This window comes from Lytechinus variegatus, chromosome 2 (genome assembly GCF_018143015.1).
Source record: "Lytechinus variegatus isolate NC3 chromosome 2, Lvar_3.0, whole genome shotgun sequence".
NCBI lineage: Eukaryota > Metazoa > Echinodermata > Echinoidea > Temnopleuroida > Toxopneustidae > Lytechinus > Lytechinus variegatus.
Genome location: NC_054741.1, coordinates 35,417,305 through 35,441,303, shown reverse-complemented (window position 1 = coordinate 35,441,303; position 23,999 = coordinate 35,417,305). Strand labels below are relative to the sequence as shown.

Below are 23,999 nucleotides of genomic sequence, written 5' to 3'. Positions count from 1 at the left end.
TTATCCATGGGTTTATGGGTGTATTACGTTTACGTTTATTTCTTACAAGTGGAATGTTTTTATTGTAATAGAATTGTAGCTTTGAATTAAAATTTTCATATGCAGTATTCACATCATTTGTATTTAGGATATCATTCCATTCTTCGAATAATAAATCTTGTTTTAACATTTCAATATTACGAGGGGTTTCTTTCCGATACATCAAATGCTGTGGTGGTTTAAAACGAGTCAATGATTTTCCACACACAGTAAATATAGGCAAGTGATCAGATACTTCGGAATACAGCAATCCTCCAGTTATCTTTTTGTCGTGTATATTAGAAAATATGTTATCAATTAAGGTTGAGGAGTGTATGTTAATTCTAGTTGGTCTGTTAATGAAAGAATAAAATCCAAATGAATTCATCAGTTGCAGAAACCTATTAGAGAGATTGTTCTGATGCAATGGAAGAAAGTTGACATTAAAATCACCGAGAAAATATATCTGCTTATTTTCATTTGCTAATTTGCTAACGCATTGCTCGAAATTATCATAAAATAGATCAAAGTGAGTATCAGGAGCTCTATATATTACACCTAAAATTAAGTTTTTGCATTGAAGATTGTCAATTTCAATAAAGAGAACTTCTGTTTGATCAAATTTAATATCATTTCGAATTTTGAAATTTAAATGATTGGCTACATAAAATGCGACGCCACCGCCTCTCTTTCCTATACGATCAGCTCTGACTAAATTATAGTTAGGTAAATTAAACAATGGTGGGGAAGATTGGTGTAACCAAGTTTCACTTATTCCAATTGCAGTGAATCTAAAATGTTTCAATGAATCGAGAAGATTTTGAAGATCATCAAAATTCCTGTTTAAGCTTCTGGCATTGATATGCAATAATTTAACATCTTCTATATCATCTTGAAATGTTTCACTGAATTCAGTAGGAGTATAATATTTGCTCTCAAAAGGATATTCATTTGTAGCGTTGTAAAAGATAAAAGGATTGTTATTCATCGCCATGATAAATTATTGAAACCCCAGAAGGGAAATGCAGATAAGAAAACATGTGTAGGTGCTTGTGCAGTTGCGTGCAGGTGCATATGCGAATATGAAAAGCAAGAAAGAGTTATCTGTGAATGGATAACACCTGTCATGACCCACATAGGACGAGCTTGACTGAGCGGAGCCCAACCGTTATCAACATAGAAATAACATAAAATGGGAATGGCTGTACATTCCTATACCAGATTTCAGAAGAAGTAAAAAAAAAAAAAAAAGGGAAGCGTGAGAAAAAAAAATAAAAAATAAAATAAAGAGTGAATAAACCATCCCCGCTGTGTGTTTAAGAACAAAATAAAAGAAAACTCAGTCAGATTAGGACAAACTGAGCAATCGCGTGTGTTATAACACACACAACATACTACGCATAGCCTATACTGGACAAAACACCGGTTAATAAATAGGTGATCTGTCATAAGGGAAAACTGCTCTCATCTAGCGGATGGATAGATTGAATGGGTGCAATGTAGGTTATGGTACATGAGTGATTATGTATGAGAGTATTATTCTGCGAGTGTTACATAATAGGTATTTCCACCTGCTTGGATATTGCTAAGTTTTGCTAACAATAACATTCAAGATTGAAAAAGTGAAGTGAATGGTGAACTTGCACGAATACGCAAGGAAGGGTATTTCATGATGTATACAAGATTGAGACAATTAAATTTGTCATGAATGGTTAACGAATACATCACTGAGAAAGCAAACGTTATTTTGAAAAGATTTGAATAACAAAGAGCAGCTACAAGAAAAGAGCATCCCTTGACGTTTGAGTGTACAGTAGCTTGCTTAGCAGTTGATAGCTATAACAAAAACGAGAATTTGAATACATGATCATCATGAAACGTATTTGTTAAGGTAGTCTATAACCCTATGGTTGAAAAAGAAGAGAATACGATTGCAGTTGTACATCTGTACATGATCAGTTGCATGAGGGGAATGTTACCAGCATCAGAATGGGGGGGGGGGGGTGAGTGAACATGGCTACATAACTGTAATATTATACATAGTGGAACAAGAGTTGATTTTCGTAAATGCTCTTCTATAAAAATGATACATGTGTGTACATGCTGCTGAGTTCTTGATAGAGGAGATAAACTTTGTATAATCAAAAAAGGAGATTGACCATCTTGCAGTATTCGGATGAGATATGGAATACAAATAGTAAACATTCAATTTCCATATATGTAAATATAAGTATGTCAAAGTATGAAGTAGCATATATAAGCAGTCAATATCCCTGTTCAGTAAATGTGTAATATGGGATACAAGCTTCGAATTTTCAGTTTCCATATATGTAAACACATGTTGCGGAATGCATGAATGGTCAATATCCTTTTTAGGGATTCACAATCATGTAAATATGCAAGGCTCGACATTAGCGGTGGCCCGGTGGCCCGGGGCCACCAAAAATTCATCTCGGGCAACCATTATTGAAAAAATGTTAAGTTTTGGTGGCCCGAATCGGGCAACCAATAATTTTCAAAGTAGCGCAATTTTTCTCCCGATTTTGCATGCATTTATCAACCTTCTACAGTTAAAATTGCAAGCCAATTCGTCATGCGCCTTTTTTGTTAATCTACACACAAATACACACAAAGAGTGCATAGTCATGACAGTATGTAGGCCTACCGCTAGCATACAGTAACTATTATTCAGCCGGCCGTGCCGGCTGCATGTCTGGCTGAGCTTTGCATGCATAAAACCAATGCAGCTAGCTAGCTGTGCACGAGCAGACTATTCAGACCCAGGGAGCTGCGATACGAAATGTTACTGCTAAGAAATCTTCCCCAGAACTTTGGAAATCTACGTCAAAGTCACATTTTACACCAATGAAATGCCCTTCTACAGTCCATATTACTGAAACCTGATTAATTGAAAGCATTAAAAGGAGGAATTATGACCTCTCTTTTGACTCAAAAAGACCGATTTCCAAATGCATTAATACACATAGGTGAGTACATCACAGTCCCATATGTGCATTTGTATGTATGTTGATATTTGGTTTATTTCGAAGCTGTGTCTCTTTGAGCCAAAAATAAATAGGCCGCTCTTTCTTTCTTGTTTACAAATGACTTCTTAAACCACTCTTAAGGAAGTAAATACTTTGGGAAGGCATTTCATTGATATGACATGTGATTTTTTTTCCATCATTTTGTCAAATATAGGGAAGGAATTGTCTCACTGTTTTTTCCAGATAACTTTTGCCATTTTATTTTTTTCTTTCATTTTTTTCAGTGATTAAACCATTTATACCCCTTCCCATTGAAAATACCTGATTAAAGAACATGTTTCTACTGAATAATAATAATTTTCCCCATTTTTTGATAATTTTGTTTTATTTATTTTTCTTAAATTTTCTTTTGTTTTTCTCAAAAATTTTTTTATGACCTGTTTGTTTTTTCTTTCTTTATTTTTTCTTTTGTTTTATGCAAAGTAAAATAACAGCAAGCACGATTTATATACAAGATGTACAAAGAATAGTGGTACGTGTTAGTGATTGCAGAATACTTCAGTTTGTTTTATTCATTTTTAATTAATGTTTTTCTTTATATTTTTCGGGCCACCAAACTTTATTAGTGGGCCACCAAAAAAAATTATTTGAAGGTTTTGGTGGCCCGAACGGGCCACCACCAAAAAAAGTTAATGTGGAGCCTTGAAATATGTGATATTGAAGACAAACCATGTAGACAGTCATTACTCAGTTTATGTTTATGTAAATACATGAAGTAAAATATATACACAGTCAATATCCTTTTCAAGCATTCATAATGTTATGTAAATATATGGTATAGAATAGAAAACATTCAATTTCCATATATGTATGTAAATCCATGTAAGTATAATACATACACAGCCAATACCCCTATTCAGCATTCATATCACTGTTACGAAAATATATGAATACAACTAGTCAACATTCAATTTTGCATATGTATAAGTATAGAGTAACATGCATAAACAGTCCATGTATCCTTTTTCAGGAAAATGTATAACATGGAATGCAATGTGCATTCCACCACATATATATAAATATAAGTAGTGGAATGCATAAACGGTCAATATTCCATTCCAGCATTCATAATTACGTGTGATATGGAATATAAACCATGTAATTTCCATATGTATAAATATATGAAGTAGAATACATACACTGTCAATAACCCATTTCACCATTCATATTCATAATGCTATGAAATATATGATATGGAATATAAGTCAACATTCAATTAACATGTATGCATGTAAAGGTATGAACTTAGCATACATAAAAAGCAGTCCATGTTCCTTTTCAGTAGATGTGTGATATGGCATACAAATACTCTATATTCAGTTTCTGTATATGTAAATATATGAAATATGAAATGGAATGCATGAACAGTTAATATCCCTTTTCAGTATTCTGTAAATATGTGATATATGTGATATAGAGTATAGACTTTGTAAACAGTCAATATTCAATTTCCATATGTAGAAATGTAAATGTGTGATATGTAATTTAATTCATGTAAACGGTGTATATATTTAATTTGCACATATATAAATACATGTATATGAAGTAGAATACGTACACAACAAATACCCTTTTCAGCATTCATATCACTGTTATGTAATGCAAGGCTCCACATTAACTTTTTTTGGTGGTGGCCCGTTCGGGCCACCAAAACCTTCAAATAATTTTTTTTGGTGGCCCACTAATAAAGTTTGGTGGCCCGAAAAATATAAAGAAAAACATTAATTAAAAATGAATAAAACAAACTGAAGTATTCTGCAATCACTAACACGTACCACTATTCTTTGTACATCTTGTATATAAATCGTGCTTGCTGTTATTTTACTTTGCATAAAACAAAAGAAAAAATAAAGAAAGAAAAAACAAACAGGTCATAAAAAAAATTTTTGAGAAAAACAAAAGAAAATTTAAGAAAAATAAATAAAACAAAATTATCAAAAAATGGGGAAAATTATTATTATTCAGTAGAAACATGTTCTTTAATCAGGTATTTTCAATGGGAAGGGGTATAAATGGTTTAATCACTGAAAAAAATGAAAGAAAAAAATAAAATGGCAAAAGTTATCTGGAAAAAACAGTGAGACAATTCCTTCCCTATATTTGACAAAATGATGGAAAAAAAATCACATGTCATATCAATGAAATGCCTACCCAAAGTATTTACTTCCTTAAGAGTGGTTTAAGAAGTCATTTGTAAACAAGAAAGAAAGAGCGGCCTATTTATTTTTGGCTCAAAGAGACACAGCTTCGAAATAAACCAAATATCAACATACATACAAATGCACATATGGGACTGTGATGTACTCACCTATGTGTATTAATGCATTTGGAAATCGGTCTTTTTGAGTCAAAAGAGAGGTCATAATTCCTCCTTTTAATGCTTTCAATTAATCAGGTTTCAGTAATATGGACTGTAGAAGGGCATTTCATTGGTGTAAAATGTGACTTTGACGTAGATTTCCAAAGTTCTGGGGAAGATTTCTTAGCAGTAACATTTCGTATCGCAGCTCCCTGGGTCTGAATAGTCTGCTCGTGCACAGCTAGCTAGCTGCATTGGTTTTATGCATGCAAAGCTCAGCCAGACAGCCGGCACGGCCGGCTGAATAATAGTTACTGTATGCTAGCGGTAGGCCTACATACTGTCATGACTATGCACTCTTTGTGTGTATTTGTGTGTAGATTAACAAAAAAGGCGCATGACGAATTGGCTTGCAATTTTAACTGTAGAAGGTTGATAAATGCATGCAAAATCGGGAGAAAAATTGCGCTACTTTGAAAATTATTGGTTGCCCGATTCGGGCCACCAAAACTTAACATTTTTTCAATAATGGTTGCCCGAGATGAATTTTTGGTGGCCCCGGGCCACCGGGCCACCGCTAATGTCGAGCCTTGTGTAATGTATTTCTACAGGAATCCACAGCGCTCACTCACAAGTAACAAGTAACAACTAAGTACATAATTCCCTGGTGAAACAGTCAAAAGATCAGCTTAAATTTCCCTCAGGACACAAGTTTAGCCACACTCTCACTCGTATTCATGTTACAGCTCACATCAACGTGTTTGTCGACTCCTATAGACAGATAATTTTCTTACCGATAACAGCACTAATGTTCATAATACAAATTTTGAGCTTTCAATTTTCAAATGATATAGAAGGCTCACAGTAAAATTCAATTTGAAATTTCAGGTTTTGGTTCCCTACTTCTGGCTCAGACCCAAACATATCCAAGACTATTGAAAGGGGAAGTGAGGCCCACCGATGTAGATACTAGGCCCGTTTCGGGTACACGTGTACACGTGTACACGCACGGTCAAGTCAGTGCACGTGTACTAAATTCCATCACCGTGTACACGGTAGCATCTGCATAAACAAGCTCACAGCCTCACATTAAATCTTAGTTCTCAGACACTGCACATGTTTTAATTACTAATATGTCAACATATTTCAATTAATCCAGAGTGAGTTCACTTCCAAAATCGCCAATTTAATCCACATTCTTTCTGGAGACTCACGTTTTTGTACCACGAAATCGGCACGAAATGGGTCTTCTCCGGTCTCAAAAGCTCGAAAGCGTTGCTCAATCACACTCAGAGTCAATTTGAGAATCACCAATTGTGATAGCGATCATCGCTACAACTTACGTGTTATACGCTCGCACACAAGCCTACAAACGCTCTTCAAATTGGCAACATAATAATGAAAATTAATCGATAACTTCAGTTACACTTATTCTGCAGCGATCTGTGCATGCATGTACGGTACAGTATACAAAATGCGCATCCACCGAGCGTCGGCGATAGCTAGGGCCCTGCACTGATTTTCTTTTGCATTCTTTATTAATTTAATGCGCTGCTAAGCCGAGTAAACTTTTAATTTGCACCAATTTTTGTGGATTGATACTTCAAACTTCTCAGGTAAGCTTTAAAACCGTGACTTAGGCTATATAGACCCCTTTTTATGACATATTTTTTTATTATTGATGCGGGTCCGTGTCGACATGAAAACAGAACTCGCTCTCACAGTGTTTACAACGTGTACACGTGTACACGACCGAAAAACACGCCGTGTACACGTGCATCAAAAATGGACTTTCAAAACGGGCCTAGTAGATACTGTACTAAGGCCTTGGTGGCCCTAATGTGAGTTTACAAAAATTATCCAAATCACATTGACAACTAATGAGCAATAACTCAAGGGTTGGATTAATACATGAAGATGCTTCATTTTTAAGTGATGATACCTAGTACTGTACAACTGTTATACTAACTTCAATTCAATAATAATAGTAATAATAATGATGTCATATTTTACCCAGGGTAGCCACTTCAGTTCTGAAAACTGTTCAACCAGCGGGCCCTGCTTAACATAATATTATTATTCTCCACCAGCTTTATCACAGCTACCTTGATCATGACTTCCATGTAATGCCTTCAAATTATCCAAATCAGTTTTCTGCCAAAGTTTAAAAGTTGAAGTCTTGCTTGCATTACGCGATTTCAAAGACCTACCTTGTTCACAATTAGGGTATCGAGTAACGTGCCCAGAATTCAACATGTGCCGCCATTCGACATGGCAAACTCATTTCACAAGCCAGGACAGTCAATCACCACAACACACACCCAGCGTATACATGAGGGCGCCGGGCGATTTCGCCCCAATGACAGCCCAAATCACGGCCTAAAATTCCCTCAAAATGCATGCTTTGGGGCAACCATTCTTTCTAGTGTTGTCCCATGATCTGTTCCTAACAATTTTAAAGATTTAGAAAATCAATATTCTAACTGTGGCAGAAGAATATTTGCATTTATTGCATAATTACTTTTTACCCCTAAAAAGTAGCCCTTCAAATGAAAGAAATATAGAAAAATAAAAGAAAAATAGCCCCTAAAAAATTACAATTATTTCCTATCCTGCACACACCAATTCATTTTATGACTAAACAATTACATGTGGACGTTGAGATGGGTACCCCCAGGATATCAAATTCTGATAGTTTACAAAAGTTAATCATAAAGGTTCCTTTGTAAAATGAAAATTATATGCCTTTTCATGATTCCTAACATCAAAATACAGTGTAAGTTGCATCAATTGTCTAAATATTTAGATACTGAAACATACAACATGACTAATTCTATACATGTAGAGACAAAAAAAAGTTATCAAACTGTTGATGAGTCTGAATGGCCTGACGTGGCAGGATCTTTATAGATTCAATCCATTTTACTTCTTCAAAATGAATGGTTTTGTGGCATTTTACCAAGTTTTATAGCTTCTGGGTATAACAATTACTGAATGATCTATCCCACTTGTTTTGCAATGTAATTTCAACTTATATGATTGACTACACGTACGTGAGATTATGATTTCAAATTTTGAGGTGCTTTTGCATTTCATAGTCAACCCATGTGATGCCAATACATCATTACGAACAAAGTTATGATTTGACAGGGTCGGAAGTGTAAATATTTAATCACGAAAGTGCTATTTTTTCAAAATCCACTATTTTGGACCCCTTGTTTCTTAAATGCCAAGTGTGAAATGATCTATCCCACTTGTTTTGCATGTAATTTCAACTTATATGATTGACTACACGTACGTGAGATTATGATTTCAAATTTTGAGGTGCTTTTGCATTTCATAGTCAACCCATGTGATGCCAATACATCATTACGAACAAAGTTATGATTTGACAGGGTCGGAAGTGTAAATATTTAATCACGAAAGTGCTATTTTTTCAAAATCCACTATTTTGGACCCCTTGTTTCTTAAATGCCAAGTGTGATATTTTTTTACGCGAGATATGGTGATTTAGGTAAGAAAATTTCACTTTTATCTGAGATTTTACCTATGTCACCGGATAATTTTGTAGTGTGGGAGTGAACTAGTGAATATGCATAAGCGGCGGAAGGGTCGTGTCCCCCCTAAATTTGAGGTGGGGGGAAGAACCCCCCTAAAATTTTTGTTGATAACTTATTTTTTTAATCTTATTTTTTGCTTGTCAATTTTGTTTCTTGCGTCCCCCCCATTCCTAAATTCAGGTGGACCCCCCCTAAATCTTGGGTGGTCCCCCAAAAAAATTTTGGTTGATATAAATGATAACCTTTTTTGTGTTGTGTCCATGCCAAGTTTCAGGTGAACCCCCCTAAATTATTTGCTTTCGCAGCCAACGTGAATATATGTGTACATGTCTAGAGTGTGTTGGTGATTTCAGTCTGCTTATTTCAAGTCTGCTTATTAGTGCTTAACGTGCCGCACACCAACCCCCGACCGCGCACCGACGCAGTTACTCTAGGGAAATAGCGATCTTAACACCCACATAAATGAGGGCTTGCAATTTATCTCTACTCTTCGATTCTAATTCTTATTTCAAATGATATTCATAAACCTGTCCTTAGTATCAAAAGCCCCTGAATTTTCTCTTTCTATACAATCATGCCAAAGATAAGTAAACAAAATCGATTTGAGACTAGATCACATTTTTTTGGCAGGGTTAATTTCCTCTGAAATCAGCCTGTTTTATGCCCACCCTTTTCAGTGTGTCTTCAGACGGCTCCTCCACTACATGCCGTAGTTTTGAGAGGGAGGGATTGTGATAGACAGTTGGCAATGCACCAAAACAGGGAAAAAATCAACTTAAATTAAGTTAAAAAGTAGAGGCGCACGGCCACGGGAGACTCTCAAAATAGGGAGACAATCTCCCATATTGGAGACTTGCTTTGCAAAAGAACAAAAGAAACAACACCAACAAAAGCATGATTTTTTTCACCCAAACTTTTGTCCCACTGAAGTCAGAAGCCCATTTGTTTTGTGTGTGGATGACAACAAAAAATCCTTATAAAAACAAAGGTAGACGGTGAATTTTTAAAGTAGATGGTGAAAAGGGGTAATTTTTCATGAGGAATCTGCTTATCACATTTTTATTTGCCGCCAAGGTAATCCTTTTGAAGCAAATGTAAACAAAGAAAATTGGTCTCCCAAAGTGGAAACTGTCTCTGAAATTGGATACCCAAATTCTTCATAGAAGTCTCCGATATTGGAGATAATCTCTCTCATGGGAGACAGTCTCCAATATTGGCCGTGTGCGCGCCTCTACTGTTAAAAGGAAAACAACAGTGACTTACTTCGGCTGTCACACAACTCCCACTTCCCTGGTTTATCCGAACTTCATACATAAACATAAGGCCATTGAGTTAGAACTTCGGTCTCTGTAATCGGTGAGTCACTGAGTGGAGCCAACGGTGTTCAGCGGAATTCGGAACAACCAATATTATAACAGAGACAGAAGCTTTTTTTGGTCACGCAAAAGGCAAGGTGTTTAAAAGAGAAACCACGTGTAGTTTTTAGCGAATGATAATCACTCTTCCCAACATCTTTTGGGGACTAAAAGTTAGGCCTGGCTGGGCCCTGGCTACCCCGTCCTCCAAATTAGAAAAAAAAATTAAGGAATGGCCAACACTGGCCAGCTGTGGCAACAACAGAGAGCAGCTAGATCATTCATCTTTCTAATTCTATTCAAATTCAAAATAATTTAAACTGCTATGAAGGGAGAAAATATTTTGAAAATAACAATCATGACATGGACAGTAAACTAATGAAATAAAAGGCATGATCTCATCCAACATAGCCATAGGCTAGCACTTGATACTGTTGAGCTCAACACTATTATTCACTAAAAACAGGAACACCACCACACCACTCAACACGGAACCTCCTCTCTCGCAGTAGAGACCCTACGGGTACGATTGAGGATCGGAGCGGGCGTTCACTATGCACCCGCTGGTCTCCGCATATTCACACATAGCATTCGCATCATCACTTGCTCGGTCACGGTGTTAGACGCTTAGTGCCATGTTCAGTACACACCAGTCAGAAAACCTTATCAAAATCATTTCAAAGCTTAAAATCACATATCGAATAAAACATAGAATTACAAACTACTTACCCTACCACCAGAAAATACAAAATTCTTATTTCTACCGGCGCTATTTCTCTATTTTCCTCGCATATTACACTCGTGTGTATGGCAATATGGTCGACATTGAACCGAATTGCTGGCCAACTGCAGTGGATGTTCATACGCTGATTTGAAAATTACATGAAAATGATCTTCGATGTTATCCCACCATTCTAGAATATTACATAGAAAAATAAAAATAGATTTGATATCGATTTCAATTTAAAAGGAGTGAAAGGAGTAAAATCTGAGAACTATTCTTTCATGCGGACGTACACAAACAATATTCGTGGCAGGGGTGACGTCACAGCGAGATACTCCGCGCGCCCTCTCGTACCCTCCCACTTTGGGGCGTCGCGATCTGCCCCTCGATCTATCTTATTGGGCGGCGTCCCTGAGCCCCCATCCCCTTCCGAAGCCGAGGGGTGATCGAGGGACCATGCTGATGCTAACACACCCCCCCCCCCCCCCCGCCTTTGTCCTTGTCAATAATGCAACGTACGATCTGATGATGCGCTTGTGTATGTGTTTTTTTTTTGGGGGGGCATGGTCAGCCCATCCATATACGTTTTAATCTGATGAAAAATCTGTTAACGGCTGCTCAAAGTTAGCCATGAAGACGTTACATATTCCAACAATCAAATAATGTTTTGAAAAACCATTATTAAAAATTTTGACATTTCTACATGAAGAATAGAAATTCTAAGCACTTGTAATTGTGAAAAGGATAAGTATAATAACTGAACAATTGATGCAAGCGGAAAATTCGAGATTCACACATAAAAATGGGACACTCTATTTATGTTTTGTAAATCATGGAAAGGGTGAATAATTTGAAGCATTCCTACATTGATAATGTGAGCAGTGGCGTAGCTACGGGGGGGGGCATGGGGGGCACGTGCCCCCCCCCTGAGATTTGGTGTGCCCCCCCCCCTGAAATAAAATTGGCAGAGCAAAAAAAAAGGGGGGAAAGGGAAGAAAGAAGAAAAGAAAAAAAAAGGAAAAGAAGAAGAAAAAAAGAAGAAGAGGAAAATTAATAAGAGGAGGAAGACAAGTAAATCTGAGGGGATCGAAGACCAAAAAGAAACCAAATCTTTCATTTTACTATATAAAAGTTTTGCTTGCGCTTCACGCCAGAATTGCCTGTTCGATGAGATTCATATCTTGCTTAAAAGTTTTGAAGTCAATATAAAAAACATATTTTAGCTCGGACATCGAGCTTTTACTATTTTTTTTTTCATTTACAAATTTGAGTGCTCTGCAAAATGTCCGTTTTACGGTCTACATATCATCATTTTAAGCTCACGCTGCGTGGTGACATTGTTTGATTTGCCAAGTTCCTATTGTCTACGTGTATTCCATCATGTTCAATAAATGTTCCAATAAACAAATGTATTCGGAATGCCCAGATTCTAGGCCTAAATCTAAAACATGCGCTATAGCCGGCATGTTCTTTATTTAAAATGTACTTAAATTATTAAGTTTCACATCAGAATATCAATAATTGCCTGCTCATGCTTCACGATCGCATTATTAATGATACCCAATTAACTATAGACCAATTTCACAACGTGAGAGGGCAGCAGACTGGTCGCCATGCTGCGGTGGGCGAATCAACTTTTATAGTACACAAGTCAATAGGGTATTTGGTACATTCGTTCGATTTTTTTTTATTTTGAACCAATTGAGCAGATTTCTTGTAAAATTCACAATGAGCATTAATCGGAGAAGTTCAGGTCGCAGCTGTGCTGTGTTCAATTGCCACAACAAGTGGAGAAAGCTTCAGGATTGGAAGCAAAGTGAATGTGAAATTCACTCGCCTTGGACTTATGAAGCCTGTTTGTGTGTGAAGCCGTACTCCCTGCATAGGTTTCCAGGCCGTGATGAAGGAATGCGTCGCCAGTGGATCTCTCTTCCCCTTCCTCCTTTATCCTTCCTCTCAGTTTTATTCTCTTGCCTTGCCCCCTCCTTTTGGATACTTTTTGGCCTGCATAAAATGTGGTGGTGGTGGTTTTTTTTGTGGGGGGGGGAGGGAGGGGGATTTGTTTGATCATGCTTAGGTGGAAATATCAGTCCCTCTCTCTCTCTCTCTCACACACACACACACACACACTATCCCTCTCTCCCTCTCACTATCCCCTTCTCTGTATTACACTATCCCTCTCTCTCCCCCTCTCTCACACACTCTCTCGCTAGCTCCCCCCCCCCTCTCTCTCACTATACCCCCCCCCCTTTCTCACTATTCCCCTCTTCCCTCTCACTATCCCCCTAGTCTCACACATACTCTCTCCCCTCTCTCATCCTCTCTCTTATCCTCTCTCTCTCTCACTCTATGTCTCGTTCACTCTCCCGCTACTCTAACACAATACTAGCAACAAGAAGTGAGCTCCCTGATGAAAACCAACAGCGATTCTTGGTCATCATCAACTCACTTTTACTGACAAAACTAAGGGGAAAAGGTAGCCAAAGTGCAAAAATTCATCATACCTTCATCGGTCAGATATGGCCATTGTCTTACATCGTCTACCCAGGTGTCCATGCTTCATTTTATTGATTTATGATGAAGTTAATGACACAATATCAGAGTTTATCTGTAATCTTTCATTGAATTTGTACACAGAGCCAATCGCGAGCAGCGCACTTGCACACCGCAGCAATGGCGTCGCCGATAGAGGGCCAAATACATAAACCGGCCGTGAAATTGGTCTATATCCTATTTATGATTTACAAAATATGAATAGAGTGTCCCGCTTTTAGATCTAAAATCTCAATTTTGTTCCCCTCGCGCTTCGTACTCGCATTAATTGTTTAGTTACATACCCATGGGTGTCGATCGGTATTCTTGGTTGGGGGGGATGATTGACACAAATGTTCTTGTGGATGAAGATGTTTCAACATTACCCCCATTAAAATCACAAGTTAGGACATTTGGGAGTGGTTGATATGCATGGTGTTCTTGGAAATTCCTTCATTGTTGTAGTGTACTATACTTGTATAATTTTTTTTTGAAAATTCAATTTGTGTTACAAGTAAGCCTATTCTAAACTCATACCGAGAAAAAAAAATGACAAAAATTGATTGGACCACGTACATAGTGATCTGTTTATTGAGCATGATGTATACACAGGGGCGTCGATCCATTTTTCAGATGGGGGGGGGCAAAATTATGAATCAACGTTCCAAAGGCGCTCGATCACAAAAAACGAACAAACTCACCCACACACATAGGCCTAAATATATATATATATATATATATATATATATATATATATAACTCATGATAAAGAGACACATATCTCACCTTCACCAACAATGCGAGCGCGAAGCGCGAGCTAAATTTTTTTAGTATGTCATGAAAACAGGAAAAATGTACCTGTTTAGGTTTGTTTGTAGTAACTCATGAGGAGGGTCGATACATGTATCTCACTAGAGAGCGAGCTGAAATTTCTTTATATTCTGACCTGAAAGCTTGATATTCTAAGCATTTTTGGTACCAATGATTAAGATGGGTATCTAGAAGAACAATAGATGCGAGCTGAAAATTTTGATATTTTGATCTGGAAAAAAGGACATTTTAATGGAAGATATATATCCAACAAAAGATTATTGCAAAATCAAAGTTCTTTTGAGGTTTAGAATTGAAAACGGGACATTATATTTACCTATATAATCATGAAAAGTATGGGTTTTTGGTACATGATGCGAGCGCGAAGCGCGAGCTGAAATCAAAATCGAAATCAAAATCAAAATCAAAATCGAGTTGGTATCTCAATCTCGCTTGCTGATTTCAGTGTAGCATTACAATCTTATTTTATTTTTTAGTTGCACATGCGGAATTATTGGGGGGGGGGCAAAACGATATATTTGCCCCCCCCCCCCAATATTTTCATTGGTGGGGCGATCGCCCCCTGCCCCCCCCCCACCCAGGATCGACGCCTCTGTGTATACAACTTCTCTCTTAAATCTAACCTGACTGGCAATATCTTTATTCTTCTTAATGCATGATGATAAAATGCAGATTCGGACCAATTAAGACTAGCACAAATTACAACCTGTGGGGCTTCTCGCGCGCCATCGGGCTTACCGTCATTTCCTTTATTTATCTTGCCACCCTTTTACTCCCGTTTATTTTTCCACCCTTTTGAATTAATGATTTATTTAATTAATTTATTCACCACTGGTGGGATGGAACACCCTATCTTTAAAGTTGATTTTCGTTGGGGTCCTTTTATGTCATGTGTTAAAAAATATCAGATACATAAACATTTCATTCTTTTTCATCTTGAACCTCCACCCATCTGTTTAATAGTCCTGAAAAAGAATGTTTTTATTTAATAACAATATACACAAATTGCGAGGGAAACAAACTGATTGATGGCATACTATAATCATCATGATCATACTTTTCATTTTTTTCATCATCATTATTATAATTTTTCTACCCTAAATTATTGGGGGGATGATATAATACAGGCCATCCCCCCACTTGAAATATTGGGGGATACATCCCCCATCCCCCCCCCCGTGATCGACACCCATGTACATACCTATCCCATTTTTTAATACACAAAGTGCTTAGAATTACAATTTTTTTAGGACGGAATGTCAAAAAAATTTGCTCGCACTTCGCGCTGGCATTATTGAAATATATACCGTCTTCGTGGGTAACTGTAAGCAGTCATTAACAAGTCCCTTTTCGATAATGCTAGCACAGTTAAAAATTTCTGCTCGCGCTTGGTGTTCGCAGTAACCATCTAGTTACATACAAATCTTGTTCAGGATCACACATAACATTGCCCAGAATATTAAATTTTCAGGACAAAATACATAAAAGTAAAAAAAAAAATCGCTCGCGCTTCGCGCTCGCACTTTCATAAGGCTAATGATATTATTTCATGTTTATGTTGTTTTTATAAGAATAAAACTAAGAAGTGACTGATCAGGGAAAATAAAGGTGAAGATATTTTCGGGCCCCGTCCCCTATTGGCGAAAGTCGGACCCGCCCTTGTGACACATACACCGAAAAAAAATGGTGCCCGCTGAAAAAGCAAGGACCCACCAGTGCCCCCCCCCCCCCAGGAAAAAAATCCTAGCTACGCCACTGACTGTGAGCGCAAATTGCGAGCAGAAAATGTGTGATATTCTGATCTGAAACTTGATAATGATAAATAGAGAACAAGCAGCGTATCTGAACATGCGCGTGCGTGTTTCAGATTTCGACCAGAATCTGGGCGTTCTTGATATCTTTTTTTAATCATGAAAATCAATAAAGCAAGTGCAAAGCGCGAGCTTGGATAATTTGATATTAGGATCTGAAAGGGGTCAATTTAAGCTCTGTATTTCAAGCACGTACTTTGTAGGAAAATTGTGAGGTTTATATGGATCATGATTTTAAAAGAGCCGATATTCATTATTATTATTACTTTGAGTTTGACAAAGGACCGGGACATTCTAAGAACATTATGTTATCATATAACAAATGATTACTATCTTCCTATTTCTCTTCGTAAGCATGAGATGAAACTTGTCGATATTTCATTATTAAAAAAGGGATAATTTGATTCTGAAATTAATATCTTATTTATCAATCTAATAAGCCTAATGAGAGCGTAGAATCTATTAATACTGGGCATTTAAAACACTTCTTTAATCATGAATAAGATGCATGAGTTAAAATATTTTCAACAATCAATGCGAGCGCAAATTGCTAGCCGAAGTTTTTGATAAACTGTCATGAAAAGGGAAATTCTAAGTCGTTTGTAATAAAATTAATATTGATATATACATAACTAACCAATCAAAATGAGAGCGTGCAGCGCTAGCTGATACCCCTGATACGTTTTGACAATCTGTCCTGAATAAGGAATTTTGAGAACTTTATGGAATACAAGCAAATAAAAGGGACTTGCGCGAGCAGAAAATTTTAATATTCAGACCATTTACAGAGCACTTTTTAAAAATCAATTTGTAAATCAAACAAAATAATGAAAGTTCGATTTCCAAGCTGAAATATGTTTTGTATATTGACTTCAAAATTTGATGTTTAAGATCCATATTGAGCAAGATATTTAAATCACCTGAAGGGCAATGCGAGCGCGAGCCAAAATTTTATATAGTGACATGAAAGTTTTCAAAAAAAATCTTTTCCAAGTCTTCCCCTCATCTGATGTCATTCACTCGTCTTGCTCCTCTTCTGTTTTCCCCTCTTTTTTCTCCTCTCTTTTCCTTTTTTTTCTTGCTTTCTCCCTTTTTTTCCTTAGTTTTTTTTTGTTCCGCTAAAAGGGGGCGGGGCCCCTCGGCCCCCGGCCTGGATCCGCCTATGCCTGGCGTCCCTAGCGAGAGGACCACTTGAAGGAACCAAAACAAAAATAATAATATACCATAGAGTACTTTTTCATATTTGATAAGTTTTTCGATTTATGTGTGCCTATACTTGTCATTATTTTCGTCTAACTTTTTGCATCTGTTTTGCGAAATCTGTATTCTATAAAAGAAATACCACCACGGATTTTAACTTTCTTATCTGACGATATTAACATATTCCAAAAGTTTGTAGCCGGCCGGGTATAATACATCACGTCATACTGCGATCGAATAAAAGAAATCTGCTCGTGCTTCAGGGGCTTCAGACTCGCATGATTCGTTTATTAATGTAGGTATCATGTTAATTCATTTCTATAAATGGCCCCTTTTCAGGCTGTCATATTTTTTTTGAAATGACGTATTTGAAAAGCAAACAAAAAAGGGGGTCCGATCATGTGCACTTTCAGGGGGGGGGGCACAGTTGGGTAAAAGCGGTATATCAATACATTACAGGGGGGGTCATATTCACATGAATTCCCCCAAACAGCTGCTGCTAGAAGATCTGAAAGTAAGGGACATTAAAATACTTTTCAGCTTTATTGATCGGTCCGAAATTCATAATGAACGCCCGTCAAGCGCCTGATTTATGATATTGTATTATTAAACCTAAGAACGGGAAGTATGAAGCACAGGTTGAATTTGTGAGCATGGTTCACATATTGCTAGTGCGAGCGGATTTTTTTTTTTTTAATTCCATGTAATGACCTGAAAAATCAACTTTTCAAAAAGCAAGTTCACTTAAAATAAAATTAAGAAACATAAGACTGGCATAATGCTGAAAGTTTCATGAAAATGAAACAAAAAAGTTTTGCTTAATGAAAATCCATATTTTATCGTTCGAAATAAAAACTGTAATAGAAGTCGTTCGAAAATTCACACCGCCCAATAATAATCGTGAGCCCGGCAGCCTCTGTGCAGCGCCAGATCGACGTAGCCCTATCGTTGAACGCCAAACAGAGCAACTCCGATCTTCTAACGTCTTCTGGTCTTCATGCCCGTATTCGGGGGGGGGGGAGGCGCGGGACCCGGCCCCCGGGTAGGTGAAAAGGAGGGGGGCACCAAAAATAAGATGAAAAGAAAGAGGGAAAAAAGGAGGGATTAAAGAAGAAGTGAAAGAGAAACAAAGGGAAGGGGGAAAAAGAAAAAGAGGGAAGGGGCGCAGAATTGATGGTCGACCTATATAATTATAGGGGTCGCCGAATTGATGATTTTTCTCAGGGGCGCCGGATTGATGTTCGACGTAGGGTGCGCCGAATTGATGTTCGACCTAGTGCCACCGAATTGATATTCGAAATAGGGGCGCCGAATTAAAGTTCAACCTTGGGGAATGGGCCGGGGGGCGCCGAATTGATCTTCACAACCCGGGATGGGGGTGCCAAATTGAAGTTCGATATAGGGGGCCGAATTTATATTCGACCTTGTGGCACCGAATTTATATTCGACATAGGGGCGACGAATTGATGTTCTACCGAGGAGCGCCGAATTGATGTTCGACATAGGGGACGCCGAATTGATGTTCAACCGAGTGGAGTGCCGTACTGATGTTCGATATAGGGGCGCCAAATTTATGTTCGACCTATTATAGGGGGCGCCGAATTAATGTTCGCATAGGGGGCGCTGAATATTGATGTTTGAAAAATAGATGTTCAACCTAGGAAGGGAGGCGCCAAATTCGAGTTTCACATGCCGGCGGGGGCGCCAAATTTATATTTGACCGGGGGCGCTAAATTGACCTAAAAGGGGTGCCAAATGCATATAGTTCCTGTTCATGATTACCAAGTTTACGTCAGAATATCACAAATTTCATCTCGCTCTTCGCGCTCGCATTATTGTTTAGTTAGGTGGCGATCCTGAACATGGTTAGATAAGTGCTTAGAATTTCCAACTTTTGGTGGAAATATCCAAAATTTTCAGCTCGCACTTCGCCATCGTATAATTTTGTTTGTTAGATACCCATTCTGTTCATGATCTCTAAGAGTGCTTTTAGGTCAAAATATCAACAAATTTTAGCTTGCACTTTGCGCTCACATCAATTGTTACAGAATGTGGTTAGAATGTCCAGCTTTGGGTCGGATCGAATATCAAAACTTTAAGCTCGCGTTTTTCGCTCTCATAAAATAATTTGTTAGATACCCATCCTGTTAATGATTACCAATAGTGCTTAGAATGTCCAAATTTTAGGTCAGAACATAAAAAAAATCAGCTTGCGCTTCGAGCTCGCATCAATTATTTAAAAAGATACCCATCCTGTTCATGGTTACAAAAAAGTGCTTTAGAATGCCCAATTTCGGATTGAAAATCTAAAAAAATAATCAGCTAGCGCTTTGCGCTTGTGTAAAATGTTGAGATAGATACCAATCATGTTCTTGATAACTAAAAGTGCTTATAGACTTTCCAAATTTGAGGTCAGAATATCAAATTTTCAGCTTGCGTTTCGCGCTCGCATCAATTAATTGGTTATACTTATATACCCATCATATTCACGGTTACAAAGAGTGCTTAGAATATCAGACTGGGAAACATATACATGTAGATGAAAATATTTTCAGCCCCCTTCCTCTATTTTCTCATTTTCCTTTGACACAAAGTTTTATTCCCTGAACATATAGTATTACCATAGTTGTAACATTTTATGGTTCAGTTTAGTTGGTCCTTAATGACATATTGGTAAAATTGAAATATTGAAAAATTCAAACAATAAAAAACAAAACAAATAGTGAGTGATGCACATCATCGACTCTCTCATTTGCATGTCACTGAGTTGTGCATTTAACTGTTTTGTGAAACTTTTTTATTTTATTTTACATCCAATTGTTTGATTTTTCTCTATTGATTCAAATGAACATTTTCTGGGGTGGACTTGACCATTTATGAAAGGGCCTCCTGGAAGCATATAATTTTAAGCACTTTGGGGTTTCAATTTAGTTTTACTCAACCGCGTAGCCAGGATTAAATTTTGGAGGGGTGGTAAGTGCATATGAAGCGTGCAAACCAAAGCCGTTATAGTAATAGGGAGGAATAAAACTTTGTGTCAAAGAAAAATGAGGAAATTAGAATAATTCATCTTTCATACAATGAAATACTAAATAAATAGTGAGTGATGTCATCAGTACCCTTTATAATAGTTGCATGCCGACCAGGATGTGCATATAACTTTTTTGTGAAAGTAATCGAAACTTAAAAATGTCACAACTTTCTTATTTTACATCCGATTTCGATGAAATTTTAATTGTTATGCTTGATGGATTTTCTCTTATTATTCAAATAAACTTTTTGTTGGGTTGAACTTGTCCTTTAAGAGCGACTTTAAAAACGACTGGTGATCCTTTCTGGTGCATGGGAAATGATATTGACCATTAAAGGTTCTTTGGTGATTATTTAGAGCAGAAGAAATGTTCACCAGTCGTTCTTAATGGTACACTCCGGGCTGAGATATTCATGTCTAAATAAATAGAGTGACATTCACAGAGCAAAATGCTGACATTTTCATCAAAATCAGATTACAAATAACGAAGTTATTGAATTTTGAAAGATTTGCATTATTCTGGTGAAACAATTCTAGGCATGTCATCATGAATACTCATTAGGTGGGATGATGTCACATCCCCACTTTCTTGATACGTTATTGCATGAAATCATAATCGTTTCATTTTTTCATAAATGTGAAAATGATGTGTCTCCATTATGATGAGATAAGTTGCAGCAAGAAATAACTAATGTACTTCATCAGAAGTCAATCCAGTTGTTTTAGTTCTTGGTTAAAAATATTGAATAAAGTACCAAAAAATAAGAGGGGATATGACATCATCAGCCGCTTACACTATGTAATTCCGAAGGTTCGTAATTCCGAAACGCGTAAATTGCCTATACCTCGATGTTCGTTAATCCGAAAAACGTAAAAGGGTTCGTTAATCCGAACATTTGTGGCGTTATTCCGAAGGTTCGATATTCCGAAGATTCGTTAGTCCGAAAACGAAAATAGGTTCGTTGTCCCAAAGGTTCGTTAATCCGAAAACGAAATAAGGTCCGTTGTTTCGAAGGTTCGTTAGTCTGAAAACGAAATAAGGTTCGTTAGTCATTATGTTTTCGGACTAACGAACCTTCGGAATTACGAGCCTCATTTCCGTTTTCGGATTAACGAACCTTAGGAATTGCGAACCTCACTTTGTTTTTGGACTAACGAACCTTCGGAATTACGAACCTTATTTCGTTTTCGGACTAACGAACCTTCGGAATAACGAAGCTTCGGAATTACGAATGTATGCGTCATCGAATGAATATTCATGAAGACATGCCTGGAACTGCTTCGCCGGAATAATGCAAATCTTTAAAATTCAATAACGTTATTTCTTATTCGATTTTGATCAAATTTTCAGCATTTTTGCGATATAAATATCTTCAGCCAGGAGCATCCCTTTAAAGTCGCTCTTACAATACGAACAGCTTTATGAAACACCCACCTGGTCGCATTTGTTCTTTTCAAAAAGTGGTATTACAACATATTCAAGGATATTTTTTTCATTAACACGTGAAAAAAAGTGGTCTTCAATTTCCTTTTTCACGTGAATATGAAATAAGACCTGTTTTCCTGGCGGGAATGCATTTTCTGAAGAGTTCACAGGGCAACCAAAATTAGGTCGGGGCCACTGGGGTGCAAAATCCTGAATACATGCCTGGTCTTTTTTGGATTTTGATCAAACTATCACAAGATATTTTTTCATAAGTTTCACCCCTTTCATTAAAACCAACTTATCACCAGGGCGGGTCATTTTTTTTAACCCTCCCATTTTATATTCCTATTTCTATATCAATGGTAAAAATGCTTGTCCTTTTTGTCTAGTTTCCTTATAGATTAACCCAAAGCTGACATGCCCCCCCCCCACTTCTCTCTCTCTCTCTCTCTCAAATTGTTATTTCAAATACATACTTTTTTAATTATTTTTGAATAGTAAAAATATTTATAAAATTACTGAACACTATTAGCATACTATATCACATGAATTCACATGGAAACTATCATATAATATACATGTATTTAATAATCACAAGACTGCTTCCTTGGTATATACTGTTTAGTGTATACTGTATTAAAACAATAATCATTCAATTCCAATACATGGGTCATCACCCACTACATAAACAGCGAAGGAAATAAGTAAAGCGAAGAAGTGATGATCATTTCTGAGGTGATTAAGATGTTGCTATGCCGAGGAAAATACTGTTCGTCTCAAGTATTCAAACCAAAAAGCCATAAATTGCTCAATATTTCACATAATTATCGAACAATAAACTACATAAAAAGAAAAACTGTACATGAAAATACTGGCCAATCAGAAGCAAGCACCCACCCCCCAAAAAAACTAACACTATTACTTCTACTACTACTGCTACTACTACTATTACTACTACTTCTAATAACAATAATAATAGTTATAATAATAATGATAATAATAATAGACTAATGAAAATGATATAAATAATTAATTTTATTCATTATATAGATAAATAGATAATTAAATGGATGAATAAAAATAATAATCCAAAAAGACAATGTTTTTTTTTATTGACCTCACTATCCTAACAATTTGACCTCAGTTGATTATACAGTTTATTTCTGTCCTATTGAGAATACATTTTGCATTATCAAGAACATACTGAAAACAGTAACAGACCTTCCAACCTTCTTCAACAAAACAAAGTATTCTTAGAAGGGATTTTTAAAATGAAATTATCGGGAGACTCCAAAACCATTATTTTCTTTTTCAAATCTGGTAGGAAACCATTTGTGTTCAAGTCCTCTTTCTGGGGATCCAAAGGCCAGTAGAGTGTGAAGGAAATGTCACCCTGTGCTGTTTAAAATTTTATCAAAAAGTGAGAAAACCTGAATTAATAATTTTCTTCTCTTATGTTACAAGTTTCCCTGCATCTCGATTGTCTACGATTAGGCATGAGGTAAAGTGTATGAACAGAAGTTTTCATGAAACTCTCTTAAAACATCTACATTATGTTTAGATTGGAATGGCTTTTGAAAAATAAAAATCATGGCAAATTTGATTCCGAAATTTTGAAACTAAGAGCAAACAATGATCACAAATTGGCACTTAATCAAATTTTACATTTAGAATTGAGTATAGAGACTATAAAACTGTTTACAAATAACACTGACAATCAATAAAACTTGAATCTCATCAAGTTTCTACTTTCTACAACATTTTCTCCAGTCACAATTGCGACCTGCATTATGAATAGAAGACGCTATCCTATTCTCTTTGAAAATTTTGAATATACTACTTTTCTGGGTATAGTGAAATACTTCTTTGAGGTAGTATTCTGGAAATTGATTTTTCTTTCATCTAAAATTGGATTATTGCACACAGCAATCTGGAATAGGGATGAACATTGCTTTACACCACACACTTGTAACTTGCAAGATGGTCAGAGGATGGTGGTTACACGGGAGACGTTTCATGAAGCTGTTCGTAAGTTAAGAGTGACTTTAAGAACGACTGGTGATCCTTTCTTTTGGTAAATGATATTCACCATTAAACGTTCATTTGTGATTATTTAGCAAGTACGAAAGGTTCACCAGTCGTTCTTTAAGTCGCTTTTAACTTAT

General features: G+C 36.8%; 1 protein-coding gene across 6 annotated transcripts in view; it reads right to left on the bottom strand.

The window, feature by feature from the left end:
• The window catches only part of LOC121407961 (AP-1 complex subunit gamma-1-like), a 49,968-nt gene extending 38,703 nt beyond the window's left edge, over positions 1–11,265 (bottom strand). For 2 of the 6 annotated variants that reach the window (XM_041599234.1, XM_041599233.1), the window contains exon 1: positions 11,009–11,264. The gene's annotated coding sequence lies outside the window, so the exon portion shown is untranslated. Of the gene's footprint in view, positions 1–11,008 lie in introns of all 6 variants that reach the window. The other 4 variants (XM_041599235.1, XM_041599236.1, XM_041599237.1 and 1 more) reach the window with 4 other exon arrangements.
• Between the last annotated feature and the right edge of the window lie 12,734 nt (positions 11,266–23,999).